Source organism: Macaca fascicularis, chromosome 2 (assembly GCF_037993035.2).
Source record: "Macaca fascicularis isolate 582-1 chromosome 2, T2T-MFA8v1.1".
NCBI lineage: Eukaryota > Metazoa > Chordata > Mammalia > Primates > Cercopithecidae > Macaca > Macaca fascicularis.
The window spans coordinates 88,011,380-88,027,268 of NC_088376.1; positions in this window are offsets into that span (position 1 = coordinate 88,011,380).

A 15,889-nucleotide genomic window follows, 5' to 3' on the forward strand; every position below is an offset into this window, starting at 1 on the left:
GAATCAAGCTGTTCTCTAAACACCGCCAAGAAAGAAATTTGAAAAGAGGTCAGGGAAGTACAAGGTGATATTTTATTGGGTCAGAATTCATATTATAACCCCACGCACTTATAGCTGGGTAATCACATTTCCTGTGTAACAATAGTAATGTCACCACAACTATATAGACTACAAAATGCTTTCTCATCATACATAAGATCCACTTAATAAGACTGGTAAAAATTATACCACAGATGATACGCATATCTGACAAAAAACTCCTAAACACAGAATTCTTAAAATGCAAAAATAATGACTATCAAAACAGTAAAAATAATAATTATTAGTATTATGAGCCAAAGACATCAATAGTCACATCAAAGAAAGTACCAAATGACTAAGAAACATCGGACTAGATGTTAATCCATTTAATAAAACTACAATGTATGCATATTGCATTATAATTTTTAAAATAAAATTCTTATTTATATATGACATACATATATAAAATGAGTACTGGAAATGTAAAATTGATGAGTTTTAATAACATGAATGCGCCCATGTAACTGGATTTTAGATTGAGAAAAATTACACTGACAACAAAATAGAAGCCATCATAACGTCCTTACTAGCCACTCTCCTTCTTTAAATATAGTTACCTTCTGACATTGAACGCACAGCCTCATTTTGAGTTTTACATAGGTGGAGTCATGAAGTTTGTACTTTTTTGTGTCTTAATTTTCCAGTCAAAATTCACCTGTGTTCTTGTACAGAGCTATAGTTCAGACTAATCATTTTACAGTAATCAATTTTATAAATATAACATGGTGAATTTATCCACTTGTCTTTCGATGGAGGTTTAGATTGCTTCAAGTTTCATGTACTATGTGCTTCTGTGAACTACTTCTTCATGTACATTCGTGAACATATGTATATATTTCTCTTAAGTTTTTATCTATGAGAACTGTCCAGTTTAGGATACACATATGTTCAGACTTAGTAGTTTCTGACAAAAGAGTTTTTAGTGAGATTACGTCAATATACATTAACATCAGCAGTATGTGAGTTCCAGTTGCTACATAGTAACACAAACATTTGTCCTATAATTTGTTATTTCATGTGGCTTTATAATGGTGCCTCATTTTTTTTTAAATTTTACTTTAAGTTCTGGGATACATGTGCAGAATGTGCATGTTTGCTACATATGTATACATGTGCCATGGTGGTTTGCTGCACCCATCAACCTGTCATCCAGGTTTTAAGCCCCACATGCATTAGTTATTTGTCCTAATGCTCTCCCTCCCCTTGCCCCTCACCCCCTAACAGGCCCATGTGTGTGATGTGCCTCTCCCATGTCCATGTGTTCTCATTGTTCAACTCCCACTTATGAGTGAGAACATCAGTGGTTGGTTTTCTGTTCCTGTATTAGTTTGCTGGGAATGGTGGCTTCTGGCTTCATCCATGTCCCTGCAAAGAACATGAACTCTTTTTTCTTTTTTCTTTTTTTTTTTTTTTTTTTGAGGTTAAGTCTCTCCCTGTTGCCCAGACTGGAATGCAATGGTGTGATCTTGGCTCACTGCAAACGCTGCCTTCCGGATTCAAGCAACTGTCCTGCCTCAGCCTCCCGAATAGTTGGGATTACAGGCACACGCTTCCAAGCCCAGCTAATTTTTGTATTTTTAATAGAGAGAGTTTCACCATGTTGGCCAGGCTGGTGTCAAACTCCTGACCTTGCGATCCACCCACCTTAGCCTCCCAATGTGCTGGGATTACAGGCATGAGCCATCATGCCCGGCCTGAACTCCTTCTTTTTTATGGCTTAATATTATTCCATGAATTTCTCTGGTAACCAATGAATTCTGCAACTATTCAGGTGTTTATTAGGCATTTTGACAGTTTCTTTTTTGATGTGACTGTTGAAGCCTTTGCTCATAATACTAATAATTATTATTTTTACTGTATTGACCTTCATTATTATTACATTTTAAGAATTCTGTGTCAGATATGCGTATCTCTTTGTCAGATATGCATATCATCTGTGGGTATAGTTTTTTATTCTTTTGATGTCTTTTAATAAGAAAACATCCTTATATTTATTGTAATACTCTTTATGATATTTTCCCCTCTTCGGTTAGTGCTTTTTAAGTTCAGTTCAAGAAAACTTCGCTTCTTCTAAGGCAAAAATTATAAAATTTTTTATAATTTTTTTAAGGTTTTGTTTTACTTATATATAGACCAACAATCAAACTGGAGTTAAGATTTTTTTTTTTTTTTTTGAGACAGAGTCTTGCTGTGTCACCCAAGCTAGAGTGCAGTGGCGTGATCTCGGCTTGCTGCAACTTTCAACTCCCGGGTTCAAGTGATTCTCCTCCCTCAGCCCCCTGAGTAGCTGGGATTACAGGTGCACACCACCACACCTGGCTAATTTTTGTATTTTTAGTAGAGATAGGGTTTCACCATGTTGGTCAGGCTGGTATTGAACTCTTGACCTCGTGATCCGCCCACCTTGGCCTCCCAAAATGCTGGGATTATAGGTGTGAGCCACTGCGCCTGACCAAGATTTCTTTTTATTTTACATAAATATCCAATTGACTTAGTATCTTTTATTAAAGAAGAGCATTCTTTTCCATTGCACTGCAATGACCCCTTTGTCACAGTTCAACTGAGTGGAGACGTGTGACTGTTTCTGGACTTGCTGTTCTATTCTTATGGACACTTCTCTTTGTTCCAGTCCTTATTGCCTTATTTATCTAGGTTTGGAATAAACCAGCATGTCTAATAGTGAAAGTCTTTTAACTTTGTTTCTTTTTCATCAATATTATCTTGGATACTTGCAATCCCATTTCCATTTTATGATGAGCTTACTAATTTCTTTCATGAAATTACTGAGCCTTTGATTATGTTTAATCTATAGATCAATTTTAGAAAAATTAATGCCTTTGTAATATTGAATCTTTCAACCTAAGAACAGAGTACACATTTTTTTTATTTACTCTTGTCTTCTTAATTTCTATCACTAATTTCTAGTGTTTTCAAGATAAAAATATCACACATCATTTGTAAGAATCAGCCCTTTGTTTTTAATATTATTTTAAAAGCTATTTTTTTAAAAAATTATTTTCTACTTATTTTAAGATATATATGTAAAATTTATTTTTGTTTATTGAGTTTATACCTGGTGATCTTTATGTATTTAATATTAATTTATTAAATTACATTGGAATAATTAAATTTTGTAGGGACAGTGGCTACTTTAGGGATACCTTTAAGTGTGCTATTTACCATGTTTTTCTAGACTGTTTTTATCAAATTAGAGAAGTTTGTTTCTCCTCCTGATTGGGTATGGAATTTTTTCTATTTATCATTTATTGGAGAAAATTATTTTTCCCCCTTTTTAAGGCAATCTGCTGAATTACATTGAATGTCAAATGTTAAACCACCCTGTGCATCAGAAAATATAATTAATTGTAATACATTATTTTCCCAAACATTACTGAATTTTGCTTGCTAATGTTCAATTTGTCAATGTTATGTTAGTGACAGAAAATTTTCAGAAATTTATACTTCATTTTAATAAAGTTTTATTGGGTTTGGTGTTAACAAGTCTGGTCTCATAAAATGAATTGGAGTGAGAAGTATGAACTTATTTTTTAATTTTCCCTGGAAGAATTTGTGTAAGATTTGCTGTTATTTATTACTTAGATGTTTGCTCTAAGTAGATGGATGATGCTTCCTGAAAAGCTTTTGTTGTTAATGTTGTTTTAGAGTTTAAATTTTAATAGCTATAAAGCTAATACATTTTCTCTTTTTGTGTCAGTTTGAATAAGTTGTGCTTTTCAAGGGTTTTGTTCATTTCATCTAAATTTTCAAATTCATTGCCTAAAGTTTTAAAATAACAAATCTGTTTAATATCTATAGAATCTATGGTTTTCATTCTTAATATTGTTTTTTCTACACCCTCTAATTTTTTCTTAATGAGTCTAGTAGTGGTTCATGAACTTTACTATCATTTTTCTTTTCCTTTTTTTCCTCTCTTCCTTTCTTTTCTTTTTCTTTCTTTTGTGTGTGTGTGTGTGTGTGTGTGTGTGTGTGTGTGTGTGATGGAGTCTCGGTCTGTCACCCAAGCTACAGTGCAGTTGCATGATCTTGGCTCACTGCAACTTCAGCCTCCTGGTTTCAAGTGATTCTTTTGCCTCAGCCTCCCGAGTAGCTGGGATTGAAGGCATGCACCATCATGCCTAGCTAATTTTTGTATTTTTAGTAGAATCGGGGTTTCACTATGTTGGCCAGCATGGTCTCAAATCCGTGACTTCAGGTGATCTGCCTGCCCAGGCCTCCCAAAGCGCTGGGATTACTAGCATGAGCCACCACACCCAACCCAACTATCATTTTTCAAGAACCAAATCTTGGATTGATTGATACTTTCCCTTATTGTTCATTTGTTGTGTATTTTTTAGTTGTTGATTTCTGCTATTGTGTTTATAATTTCCTTGCTAATAGTTTTTTATGTTTAACATACTGCCTGATTCCAAGCTACTTTATTCTTTTATTTCTCCTTTTCTAGTGTATGCAATATAAAAACTATTTTTATATTATTATTGTTTTTCTAGGTATTCCTGGTAAGTGCATTGGTCTGTCACAGGTATCCCATCACATTTTGAAATAGAAATTCACTATTACTGCATTTAATTACATTTTTTCTGAACAAATGATTCATAAGTTAATTGTTAAAATGCTTATAATATATAGTTACAGATATATGAGTCTATGTTTATGCAGTGTACTTTAAGATAATTGAATTTGTTGCAATGCTATCAAAAAACTATTAAACTTTTATGTTAGTAAACATATTATTCTCTATATTATAGTTTCCATACTATAAAATATTTTAGAATATAATTTATTGTTTTATAATATTTCATTTTGCAGTAGTATCATCTATCATTATTTCTATATTTCCATATTTATAGAAATTGAGATTTTCTCATTTTTGTTAGTTTAATTTTTTCTCCTATTTGCATATTTATAGCTCTTTGTTCAAATCATAAATTATTTCCCTAAGGCAGTCTCAGAAAATTATAATTACCAGGTCAAAATGAGTAACTTCTTGAAGACCACAAGAGATGCTTCAAGAAGACAAAATATTTTTACTTCTATTTAAAGATGAATAAACTGAGACTTGGAAGTGTAGGTAACACTGGAAATTAAAATCTATTAACTGTCAGAGGTAACGTTAAAGTATAGTTCACTGCACCTTGTATAATTTGGTACATTCTTACTGAGGCACTTTTTGCAATTTTATGTTATAAGAAAACAAAATTTATCAAGTAGAAACATTGTATAGACCACAGTGAAAGTGCAATCAGAAAGAAAAACATTGTGATATTAAATTACTGATGTTGATTCTTTTTTTTCCAAGAGTACAGGGAGAAAAAATCTTACCACAAGGGTCGACTGCTCTGTTTTCCAGTTCACTTTCAAAACCCTTCAATACATCAATATCTTCCTGACCATATCAATATTATTTTTAAAATTTAGAAAATGAACTGGAATTTTCTGCAGATGGCAAGTCATTTACTGAAATGGAAAAAAAGGATAAATCCCGAGGAATATCATGACCCATTAACAGTGGGATGCAGTCCTACATTGAATAATAATTTAGAGCTATTACTAAGATAATTAGAGAGCCAGTTTGCTGCCAGAAGGGTTAGACCTTAGCTTCTCCTTTTATTAAAAGGAAGACCCTGATCTGTAAATGAAAAGAACCCAAAGTTTATTAATACCATAACCCCAACATGTGCCTGACATAAAAAGATAATGATTTAGTATAAATTAATTTCAACTCTTCAGGTGCTGCAGATTTTATCAGACAATTATATCATTGGCATTCATTTTCACATTGTATTACTTTCAACTTAAAGTTTTATTGATAAAGAGTTTTTATTGATAAAGAGTTTTATTGATAAAGAGTCTTTTATCAAAATTTCATTGATAGTTTTTATTGATAAAGAGTTTTATCAATAAAGAGTCTTTTATTGATAAAGAGTTTTTACACACACTGTCTATTTCACTTTTCACTGTGTTGCCTTTAAAAGACCAATGTGAAATTCCAAACAAAGCCAGTGTGTTGGATAAAAACAAAAACAACACTGAGACCTTGTCAAAGAGATTCATATGGTTCACTTCACCAAGACTTCCCCATACTATTTAAAGATCAATAAGGACAAACTTTCCTTCATTTTTCCATCTATGTTCTCCCCAAAATTGATTTTTGTTCCTCAGGCAAAGCTTCACTAAGAAGCAACTAACTGCATGCCATTACCTAGCACAAAGAAAGGAGAGAACTAATGATGTTAGCCATGGCCTCGCTCCCCTACCCATTGTCCTATGTCTCTTACATACACTTTATGGTCGATAGAGCAACCTGGATACCTCAGTTGTCTTTGTAGGTAGAAGATGTTAATAGCAAAATGGAATTGAACCACTATCTTGTTTTTCCTTACTTTGATCGAAATTTTACTTACTTTGCCAGAAATAACTAGATCTCTTTAGCAATTTTAGACTATAACCCAATTACAGGAGCAACTTGATTTGTAATTGCCTTTTGTGCAGTGGTAATGCTATTCAGCATAGACTATCACAAGCATTAGTTGACCGGTCATTAGTTGACCGGTCAACTAATCAAAAAATAGTTGACTGGAATGATCAGTGTTTATTCAAATATCAGTTCTGATACTATCAATCAATAGAAGGAAGAACAAGATAGTGTTTCAATTCCATCTTGCTATTAACATCCTCTACCTAGAAAAAGAACTGAGGTATACAGGTTGCTCTATCTGCAATAAAGTGTATGTAAGAGACATAGGACAAGTTAGAGAACTTCATATTATAAAGGTCTCCTCCAGATAGTCCCATATCATAAATGATTTTTTAGCTAAATTGTACAACTAACAAAATAGCAATAAATAAAAGAGAATTACATATTGGCATCATAAAAACATTAACAGTACCATTTACCCTCCATACCCATGTGCTTCGTGTCCGTAGTTTCCACAAACCATGGATAGAAAATACTCAAAAAATATCACACAGCCAAATTAGTGGCTCACGCCTATAATCCCAGCATTTTGGGAGGCCGAGGCAGGCAGATCACCTGAAGTCAGGAGTTTGAGACCAGTCGGCCAACATGGTGACACCTTGTCTCTACTAAAAATACAAAAATTAGCCAAGTGTGTTGGCACACACCCGTAGTCCCAGCTGCTTGGGAGGCTAAGGCAAGAGAATCAGTTGAACCCAAGAGGCAGAGGTTGTAGTGAGCCAAGATCGCACCACTGTACTCCAGCCTAGGCAACAGAGCAAGACTCCATCTAAAAAAAAAAAAAAAAATTAATCAAAAAAATTTTAAAAAGGAAAAAAGAAATCGCATCTGTACCGAATATGTACAGGCATTTTTTTTTTGTCATTATTCCCCATGTAATACCGTGGAACAACTATTTATCCAGTATTTACATTGTATTAGGTATTATAATTAATCTAGAGACAATTTAAAATACAAAGGAGGGTGTAACTAGGCTGTATGCAAATACTATGCCAATTTATATAAGGGACTTCAGCATACATAGGGTTTGCTATTTGCAGGGTTTCTTGATACCGGTCCACCATGGATACCAGGGGATGGCTGTACTTTCATTTTAAAACATTCTGTGCTATCCACTGTATTCTATTTTCTAAAGAAAATCTCTAATTCTCAGAACAACAGAACAACTCACAAAAGAGGTTCTCTTACCATGTTTTACCAACTTGGAAGTTTAGCTTTAGGAATTTTTTTGAATTAGCCAAAAGGCCAATAAGACAAAAATGTGTGTGATCCAAGATATTTATATAATTCAAAGCCTGTACTTGGTCCAACAAACCTTACTGACACTATCATCCTGCTTCATTCAGTCTCAGACAGTAACTGTTACTTCTTCATTTATTGAAAAGCAGATTCTTGTCTGTAAATGAAAAAAATCCAAAGTTAATATCATAACCCCCAAATTTCTGCCTGCCATGAAAAGACAATGAAGTAAACGTATCTGTTCAAAAGTTATGGTAGGACTTATCAAGTCACAATACTTGGCTTTCCTTTACTTTCAGGTATCTGGAGAATTATTTTCTCTGTTCCTTTGAGTATAGGTATGGGCATATGACAATTCCTGGTCCCTAAAATATGGGTAGAATTTGTATGTGGCATTTTTCAAGATATACTTTTAGTTACCAGTGCTCGATTCTCCATTTTTTTTCCTTTTGCCTCTGCAAACCCTAAAGCCTCATAGTAGGATGGTAATATCACAACATGGCGAGGACTCTATTACTCTAGAAGTCTGAGCTTCTATAATGAGCAGAGTTCTTGTGATGACATGTGGAATTAGCCAGGAATAAGACTTGATACATGAGATTTTTATGTTCAATATGTAATATAATTTCAAAGCTTATAACAGTCCATTTGTAAGCTTACAACAGTCCAGTGTGGGCTGTGAACATGTAACTTTCATACTATATATTTACACTCCTCTGCCTGAAATTACAACAAATTGGTTATAGCTTTATACTGTCCAATTCTGCTCCTCATTCAACAATGTTTAAGTCTACAGAATATACTAAAAAATCTTTAGGGGATTTTTCTGTTCAAACAATATTTTCTACTCCTAAAAGGAACCAGATGGAATAAGAAGTCTTGGATGCTGACCCATATCAGGCTAAACAAATTCAGAAAAAAAGGAAGAGTTGATCCAGCATGAATTTATTGATCCAGCAGATAACTTCAGATTACTAGAACATGAGAGACCTGAAGAGAGCACATTTTGTCTGTGTGAATTTATTCCCATTTGTGTTCTATTTCTACTCTAGTATGTTTCAATGATAACACACTGTGAGTCATCATTTTATACCCAAGAAAATATTTCTCACTTTTAGCAGCTTAAGGGAAAAAAGCAGTTTAGAAATTATTCAAAACTGCACATCTTTGAAGAAACAACTTTTTTGTTGCCTTAGGCATTGTTATTGGGAACTCCACGAAAACTCATAGGTCTGGATATTGGACAGATGTTTGGTGGCAGAATTAAATTTAGAGGCCAAAAGATGATTTGTGCATAAAATTAGTTTTTATTGTTAATAAAACACACACATATTTATGTAATCATTTATTTATACCTTGCATCATTACTATTGCAATGTCACATATTTAGAACTTTAAGCAACATTTAATTATGATGATATAAGACAACTTTCACTTTATCAAATTAAGCAAGATGACCTTGTATGTCTCCCAAAATGTCATAACAAATTACTGCATTATTTGTAAGAACATACAATGCTGTGATATATTTAATTGCATTAGTATCTACATGAACTTTTTGGCATTAAAATCGTTAAAGCCCCAGCGAAGTAAAAATATTACCCAAAAATGATAGTAAAGTAACAAGAGCTGTGGTAGAGACATTTAAAGGGAGTTAAGTGAACATACATAAATAAAACATGGGACATAATAACTATCTCTAAAATATGGACGATCAAACTAGTAAAATAATTCTTTGTATATTTTATGTTTACAATGGTCAGAGCTGTTTCACATTCAACATTTTAAAGTATTTCTTAAAGCTAGATGACTGTGTGGAAAAAAACTCTAGATTCAAATCCAGTTGCAGTCTACTGTATTCACTACTTTAAATGATGTCAACGCAAGAAACATAACCTCATTATTATGCAGGAGAAAATCATCCCAAGGTCAAAGAATGAGAGCTGATACAAATTATGGTTAACATGCAATAGCTGTTTGAGTGTTCAGTGACTTCATTTTATGTGATCATTCATTTAACTATCCTCTGTTGCCTGCATCCTTAGGTTACCAATTCCAGTTATGAAATGTAATCTCTATGGAGTTGCTAATTCTTTGGTTTTATTACCGACTTTTGGGCTCAAGTTATTAAAATTGTGTAATTCTATGCCTTTAAAAGTATGAGGATGTTTTTATTGATATAAATTCAGTTACACAAAAACTGGACAAGTTGATAATGATTTACTATCTCTTTGTCATGTTTAATTTTATTTTTCTCATGTCTCAAGCTATTTCTCATTTTCTATGACTTTGTTAAAATTAGAAGCTGGGAAAAATAATTTTCAGTTGGCCTTTGGAAGTATATAATATGAAAAATTTATCTTCTTAATTGAATTGCGTACTTATGATACGTGTGCTTTTCTGTTTCTACATTTCATTTTAAAAGTTAAAAGAAATGTAGCCTTTCCTTTTAATAGTTTCAAGTATATCTGCATATAAGGATTATCTAAGCTTTTTCAAAATTCGAGACAGAGTCTTGCTCTATTGCCCAGGCTGGAGTGCAGTGGCACTGTCATAACTTACGGCAGCCTTGAACTCCTGGGCCCAGGTGATCCTCCAGCCCTGGCTTTCTAAAATGCTGGGATTACAGGCATTAGCCACTATGCCTACTTCTATTTGTACATTTTTGTTTTATTTTATTTTCATACAGTTTCATGGACCACAGTCTGGGAAACTGATTCAGAAGGTCTAGAGTAGAGTCTGATTATTTGAAATTATTTTTAAGAAGATCTCCAGGTGATTTTGTTCACCTCCCAGATTTGAAACAACTCTAACATATAGAGATGAAGCAGAGGGAAAAACATACCCACAAGCCAGAAGGGTTCAGCAATTAATATGGATCATTTACATTGTAGTTTATTGTTTTGATGATTGCATTTCTCAATAAATAAAAAGTCATGCAAATGAGGTAACTATGAGCAGAAGAACAAATGAATTGTGGGGTGCACGTATAATGGAATACACTATTCCGTCAATCCCGAATAAAGTAGACGGCAACCGAATGGATCTCACTAGTATATTTAGCAAACAGAAAAAAATTTGCAGAAACATATATATAGTGTGATACATGTAAATAGAAGTTGAAGGGCAAAATACACCATATATTACTTAAGTTCATATCAATGAACACATGGGAATTTTAAAAATACCAAATTCAATATAGTCTTTACCTCTGGTGGAGAGAAGAGGAGAGATACTCAAGAGATCCAACACCTTGTTAACGTTGAGTTCTTTTTTTATTGCTGAGGGTAAAATTGTTTTTGTTTTAATAGAAGCCTTACTACCATTTGCATTTGAAATATTTCATAAGAAATAAACAATGTTGATTATGGAAATAGCCTGATTTTCATTTTCATACTTGCAGAGGAGAGTAAACGGAGTAGGCGTTTTATGTATCTTCAATACCATAAGTTTAAAATGTCAGAAATAGGTCGAGTAGTTTTTGAAAGAACTGAGAAAAAAAGGTAGAAAATGGTGAAGAATTCTTCTCTAAGATTGCCTTAAATGCCTTGAATTGTCTCTCCTTTCATCACATGGATGTCATGGGGAAGGTTCACTCATTTAAAATCGTAAGTGAGGCATGCAAAAATAAAGTAAAAAGTTCTGTGTCTATGTTTATTTATTGGTTTCCAATGTTATCATTTATTTTGTTAAATTAATTCACATTAATTTAGTCTACAAGCCACTAATGAAAAAATCCTTTTGGATTCATAGACTAGGCGTGTGACAGGTAAGATCTGAACTTACCTGTCATACATGAACTGTGCTTCCGTTTCATCCTCAATATTTTTTTAAAAAGCACACAAATGCATGAGAATGATTGAAGATTACTTGCTGAAATGAAGGAAGCTTTTGTTCTTCATTTTGATTTTAGAGGAGTTGTTTCAAAGCCTAGTTACACTCTTTACTAACAAACATTTTTGGCTATTTGTGAAAGTCCACCTCCAAGGAAATCTAATCTGCCAGACAAGTTATTGTTTCATTTTAGCCTTAAAAAAATCACACATATATAAAATTACACACACATACATATCTTGAAATCATGTAATTTGTCTAGGAGTTTAGTAAGACAATTAGTAAAATTTCAATAATACCTTTTAAAAACTACATTTGCCTGGGTAAAAATTATGACTCATTCACTCACTTCATGCCTTGCTTCTCTTTTACAACCCAGAATTCTCTTTGTTGCTACAGCAATAACACCATTACTTACCAGCTGATGAACACTGGTCTTGACACTTCTTATTCCACTACCATTTAAAGGAATCTTGGGTGAATTTCTCACATCAGCGTGTGATTTCACTTGAAAATTGCAGCAACTAATAGTCATCCTCTTGAAGAATGTTATGTTTGTAATCTGTGAAAAAGTTTTCAAAGGATACATTCTAAATGTTAAAAAAAAATTTTCCCTGGAGATTAGGACTACAAAAAACTTTTATTTTCTGATTTATACCTGATTTTTTTCTAATTTGATTTACTGAACTTTTTGTAGTAATAAGAAATAATAAATATATTTTTAATTTAAAAATAAGAGATCTAAAGAACATAAAATATGGCAGTGTGTTTCCAATGTGTTTGAAACGATCATGGTAAAATAGTGATTTGCCAATAAATTAACAAATTATTTGCATTTAACTTTTGCATAAATTTCTAATTATCATGTAACTTGAAACATATAAACATTGGTTAATAATCTTTTACAGACATATATGACTTTTAATGGAAATTAATCATTTAATTTTACTATTCATGTAATATTTTTAATTCATTAAAATATATTTTAATTTTTAATTCATTAAAATATATTATTGCTATAAAAATACTATGTTTTATAATTGAATGGTAAAATTTGAAGAAGCAAGTTTGAATGTTATCACTATTTTAATGGTTAAAAAAGGAGACTTTTATTCTTTTATAATATAGCTAGAAGCCAAATTGCCAAGATAGTTTTACATACTTTTCTACAGAAGAAGACATTTACACATAATCTACATTACAAAACGTGGCAGGTACGTCAAATGCTAAAGAAACATCCAGTTTAGCTGTGAGGCTGACACTTCAGATGTACCAGAGGATTCTGTAATTTAATTACGAAAATTCATAGACCTTTTTATATTTATAGCAGCATTGCCAGAACTTATCAAAAATGAGCTGACTTACAAACTATCAATGGATTTAAAAGTATGATCTAATATTCACAACATCAGAGACAGTATAAGTTCAGGGAAAAACTTTATCTTTTTATTGTTGAAGTGTTTTTTTAACTTTTCCTAGATTTTGTCTTTTCATCTCATAACTACTCTAATGAAAGGATTATGGACCAATTTTAGTATATTCCATTATTCATGTAAAATTACAGCCAGTTCAATAGCCAGAGAAGAAACTACGTAGGAAAGTTTAATATTACCTATGTTCTTCTCTATGAGATTCATATTAAACTTTTAATTTTGATTTTGATCTTTGCCCAAAACATTGTTTATTGTACATAACAATGTGCTTATGTATAATTAAAAAGTTGTTAAAGGTGTTAAAGACAATTGAGATGAGAATGTAATTCCCTTGTGAAAAATAATCACATTAATAAAACTCCAAAAGAGCAAATACACTGATTTTTTTAATGAATATCATTACATTATAAATGTTTATGTTAAAATTCAGTTATTTCAAAATAAATCAAAAATTTTTTAAACTGGAAAGGAAATTTTAAGTGTTCTAATTTTCATTCATTTTTTTAAATAGCCAAAAATAATAAGCTCATCAAAGATTAAACCATTTGACCCAATGCAAACAACTTACAGAGAGTTGATCGGATCCTAGATGTTATATATAATGTCCTATATATCCTTAAACTCAGGGTTTATTTCTTGTTATGATCTGTTCGAAGAGCTCATTATTCATTCATTTTGCAAATGTTTCTTGAACACCTGTTTGGTGCCAGGTAGTCTACTGGGATTAAAAACACACTAGAGAAAAGAGTAAAGTTCTCCACTCTCACTGATGAATAATAAATTCATTAATAAACACAACGTAATTTCCAAATTATAATTGCTACAAAGAAAATAAAATACGGAAATATGCTAGAGAGTGACAGGTGGAGAATGTTACCTTAATGTGATCAGCCAGGTCTTTGGAACCATGACTGGAAAGATGAGGAAGAGCTAATCTTCAAACAATATTGCACTAAAGAATTTCATGCAAAAAGAATAGGAAATGAAGAAGCTCTAGGAGAAAAACAAGCTTGGGTGATTGAGAAATATACAAAAATTGTGAGTGAGAGTAGGAAAGTGGGATGAGAAAGTACCAGGATGGTAATTAGACCCCAGCATATGGAAAGTCCTTTGGAAATGGTAATGAGTTTCATCTAATTTCAAGTGTAAAGAAAGCCTTCAGAAGGTTAAAGATAGGAAGCTAATACACTCTGATTTTCATTCTAAGAAATTGCTCCGATTGCTTGAAGATAATAGATTGCAAGACGGTAACAGGACTCATATCAAGATTTGTATCAAACTAATCCTCCTGTCACAAATAATTGTATTCTTTCTTCAAGAACAAACTTTATAAAACACCAAACAACAATTACTGCAACTCCCATACAATAATAAAGGGAGACTTCAACACCCCACTGTCAACATGAGGCAGATCAACAAGACAGAAAGTTAACAAGGATATCCAGGAATTGAGCTCAACTCTGTACCAAGTGGACCTAATAGACATCTACAGAGTTCTCCACCCCAAATCAACAGAATATACATTCTTCTCAGCACCACATTGCACTTATTCCAAAATTGATCACATAGTTGGAAGTAAAGCACTCCTCAGCAAATGTACAAGAACAGAAATTATAACAAACTGTCTCTAAGACCACAGTGCAATCAAACTGGAACTCAGGACTAAGAAACTCAATCAAAACCGCTCAACTACATGGAAACTGAACAACCTGCTCCTGAATGGCTACTGGGTACGTAACGAAATGAAGGTAGAAATAAAGAGGTTCTTTGAAACCAATGAGAACAAAGATACAACGTACCAGAATCTCTGGGACACATTTAAAGCAGTGTGTAGAGGGAGATTTATGGCACTAAATGCCCACAAGAGAAAGCTGGAAAGATCTAAAATTGACACCCTAACATCACAATTAAAAGAACTAGAGAAGCAAGAGCAAACACATTCAAAAGCTAGCAGAAGGCAAGAAATAACTAAGATCAGAGTGGAACTGAAGGAGATAGAAACACACAAAAAAAAACCCTCCAAAAAATCAATGAATCCAGGAGTTGCTTTTTTGAAAAAATCAACAAAATTGATAGACCGCTAGCAAGAGTAATAAAGAAGAAAAGAGAGAAGAATCAAATTGACGCAATAAAAAATGATAAAGGGGATATCACCACCGACCCCACAGAAATACAAACTATCATCAGAGAATACTATAAACACCACTAGGCAAATAAACTAGAAAAACCTAGAAGAAATGGATAATTTCCGGGACACTTACACTCTCCAAAGAATAAACCAGGAAGAAGTTGAATCTCTGAATAGACCAAGAGCAGGCTCTGAAATTGAGGCAGTAAATGATAGCCTACCAACGAAGAAAAGTTCAGGACCAGACGCATTCACAGCCGAATTCTACCAGAGGTACAAGGAGGAGCTGGTACCATTCCTTCTGAAACTATTCCACACAATAGAAAAAGAAGGAATCCTCCCTAACTCATTTTATGAGGCCAACATCATCTTGATACCAAAGCCTGGCAGAGACACGACAAAAAAAGAGAATTTTAGACCAATATCCCTGATGAACATCGATGCAAAAATCCTCAATAAAATACTGGCAAACCCAATCCAGCAACACATCAAAAAGCTTAACTACCATGATCAAGTGGGTTTCATCCCTGGAACGCAAGGCTGGTTCAACATATGCAAATTAATAAATGTAATCCAGCATATAAACAGAACCAAAGACAAAAACCACATGATTATCTCAATAGATGCAGAGAAGGCCTTTGACAAAATTCAACAGCCCTTCATGTTAAAAACTCTCAA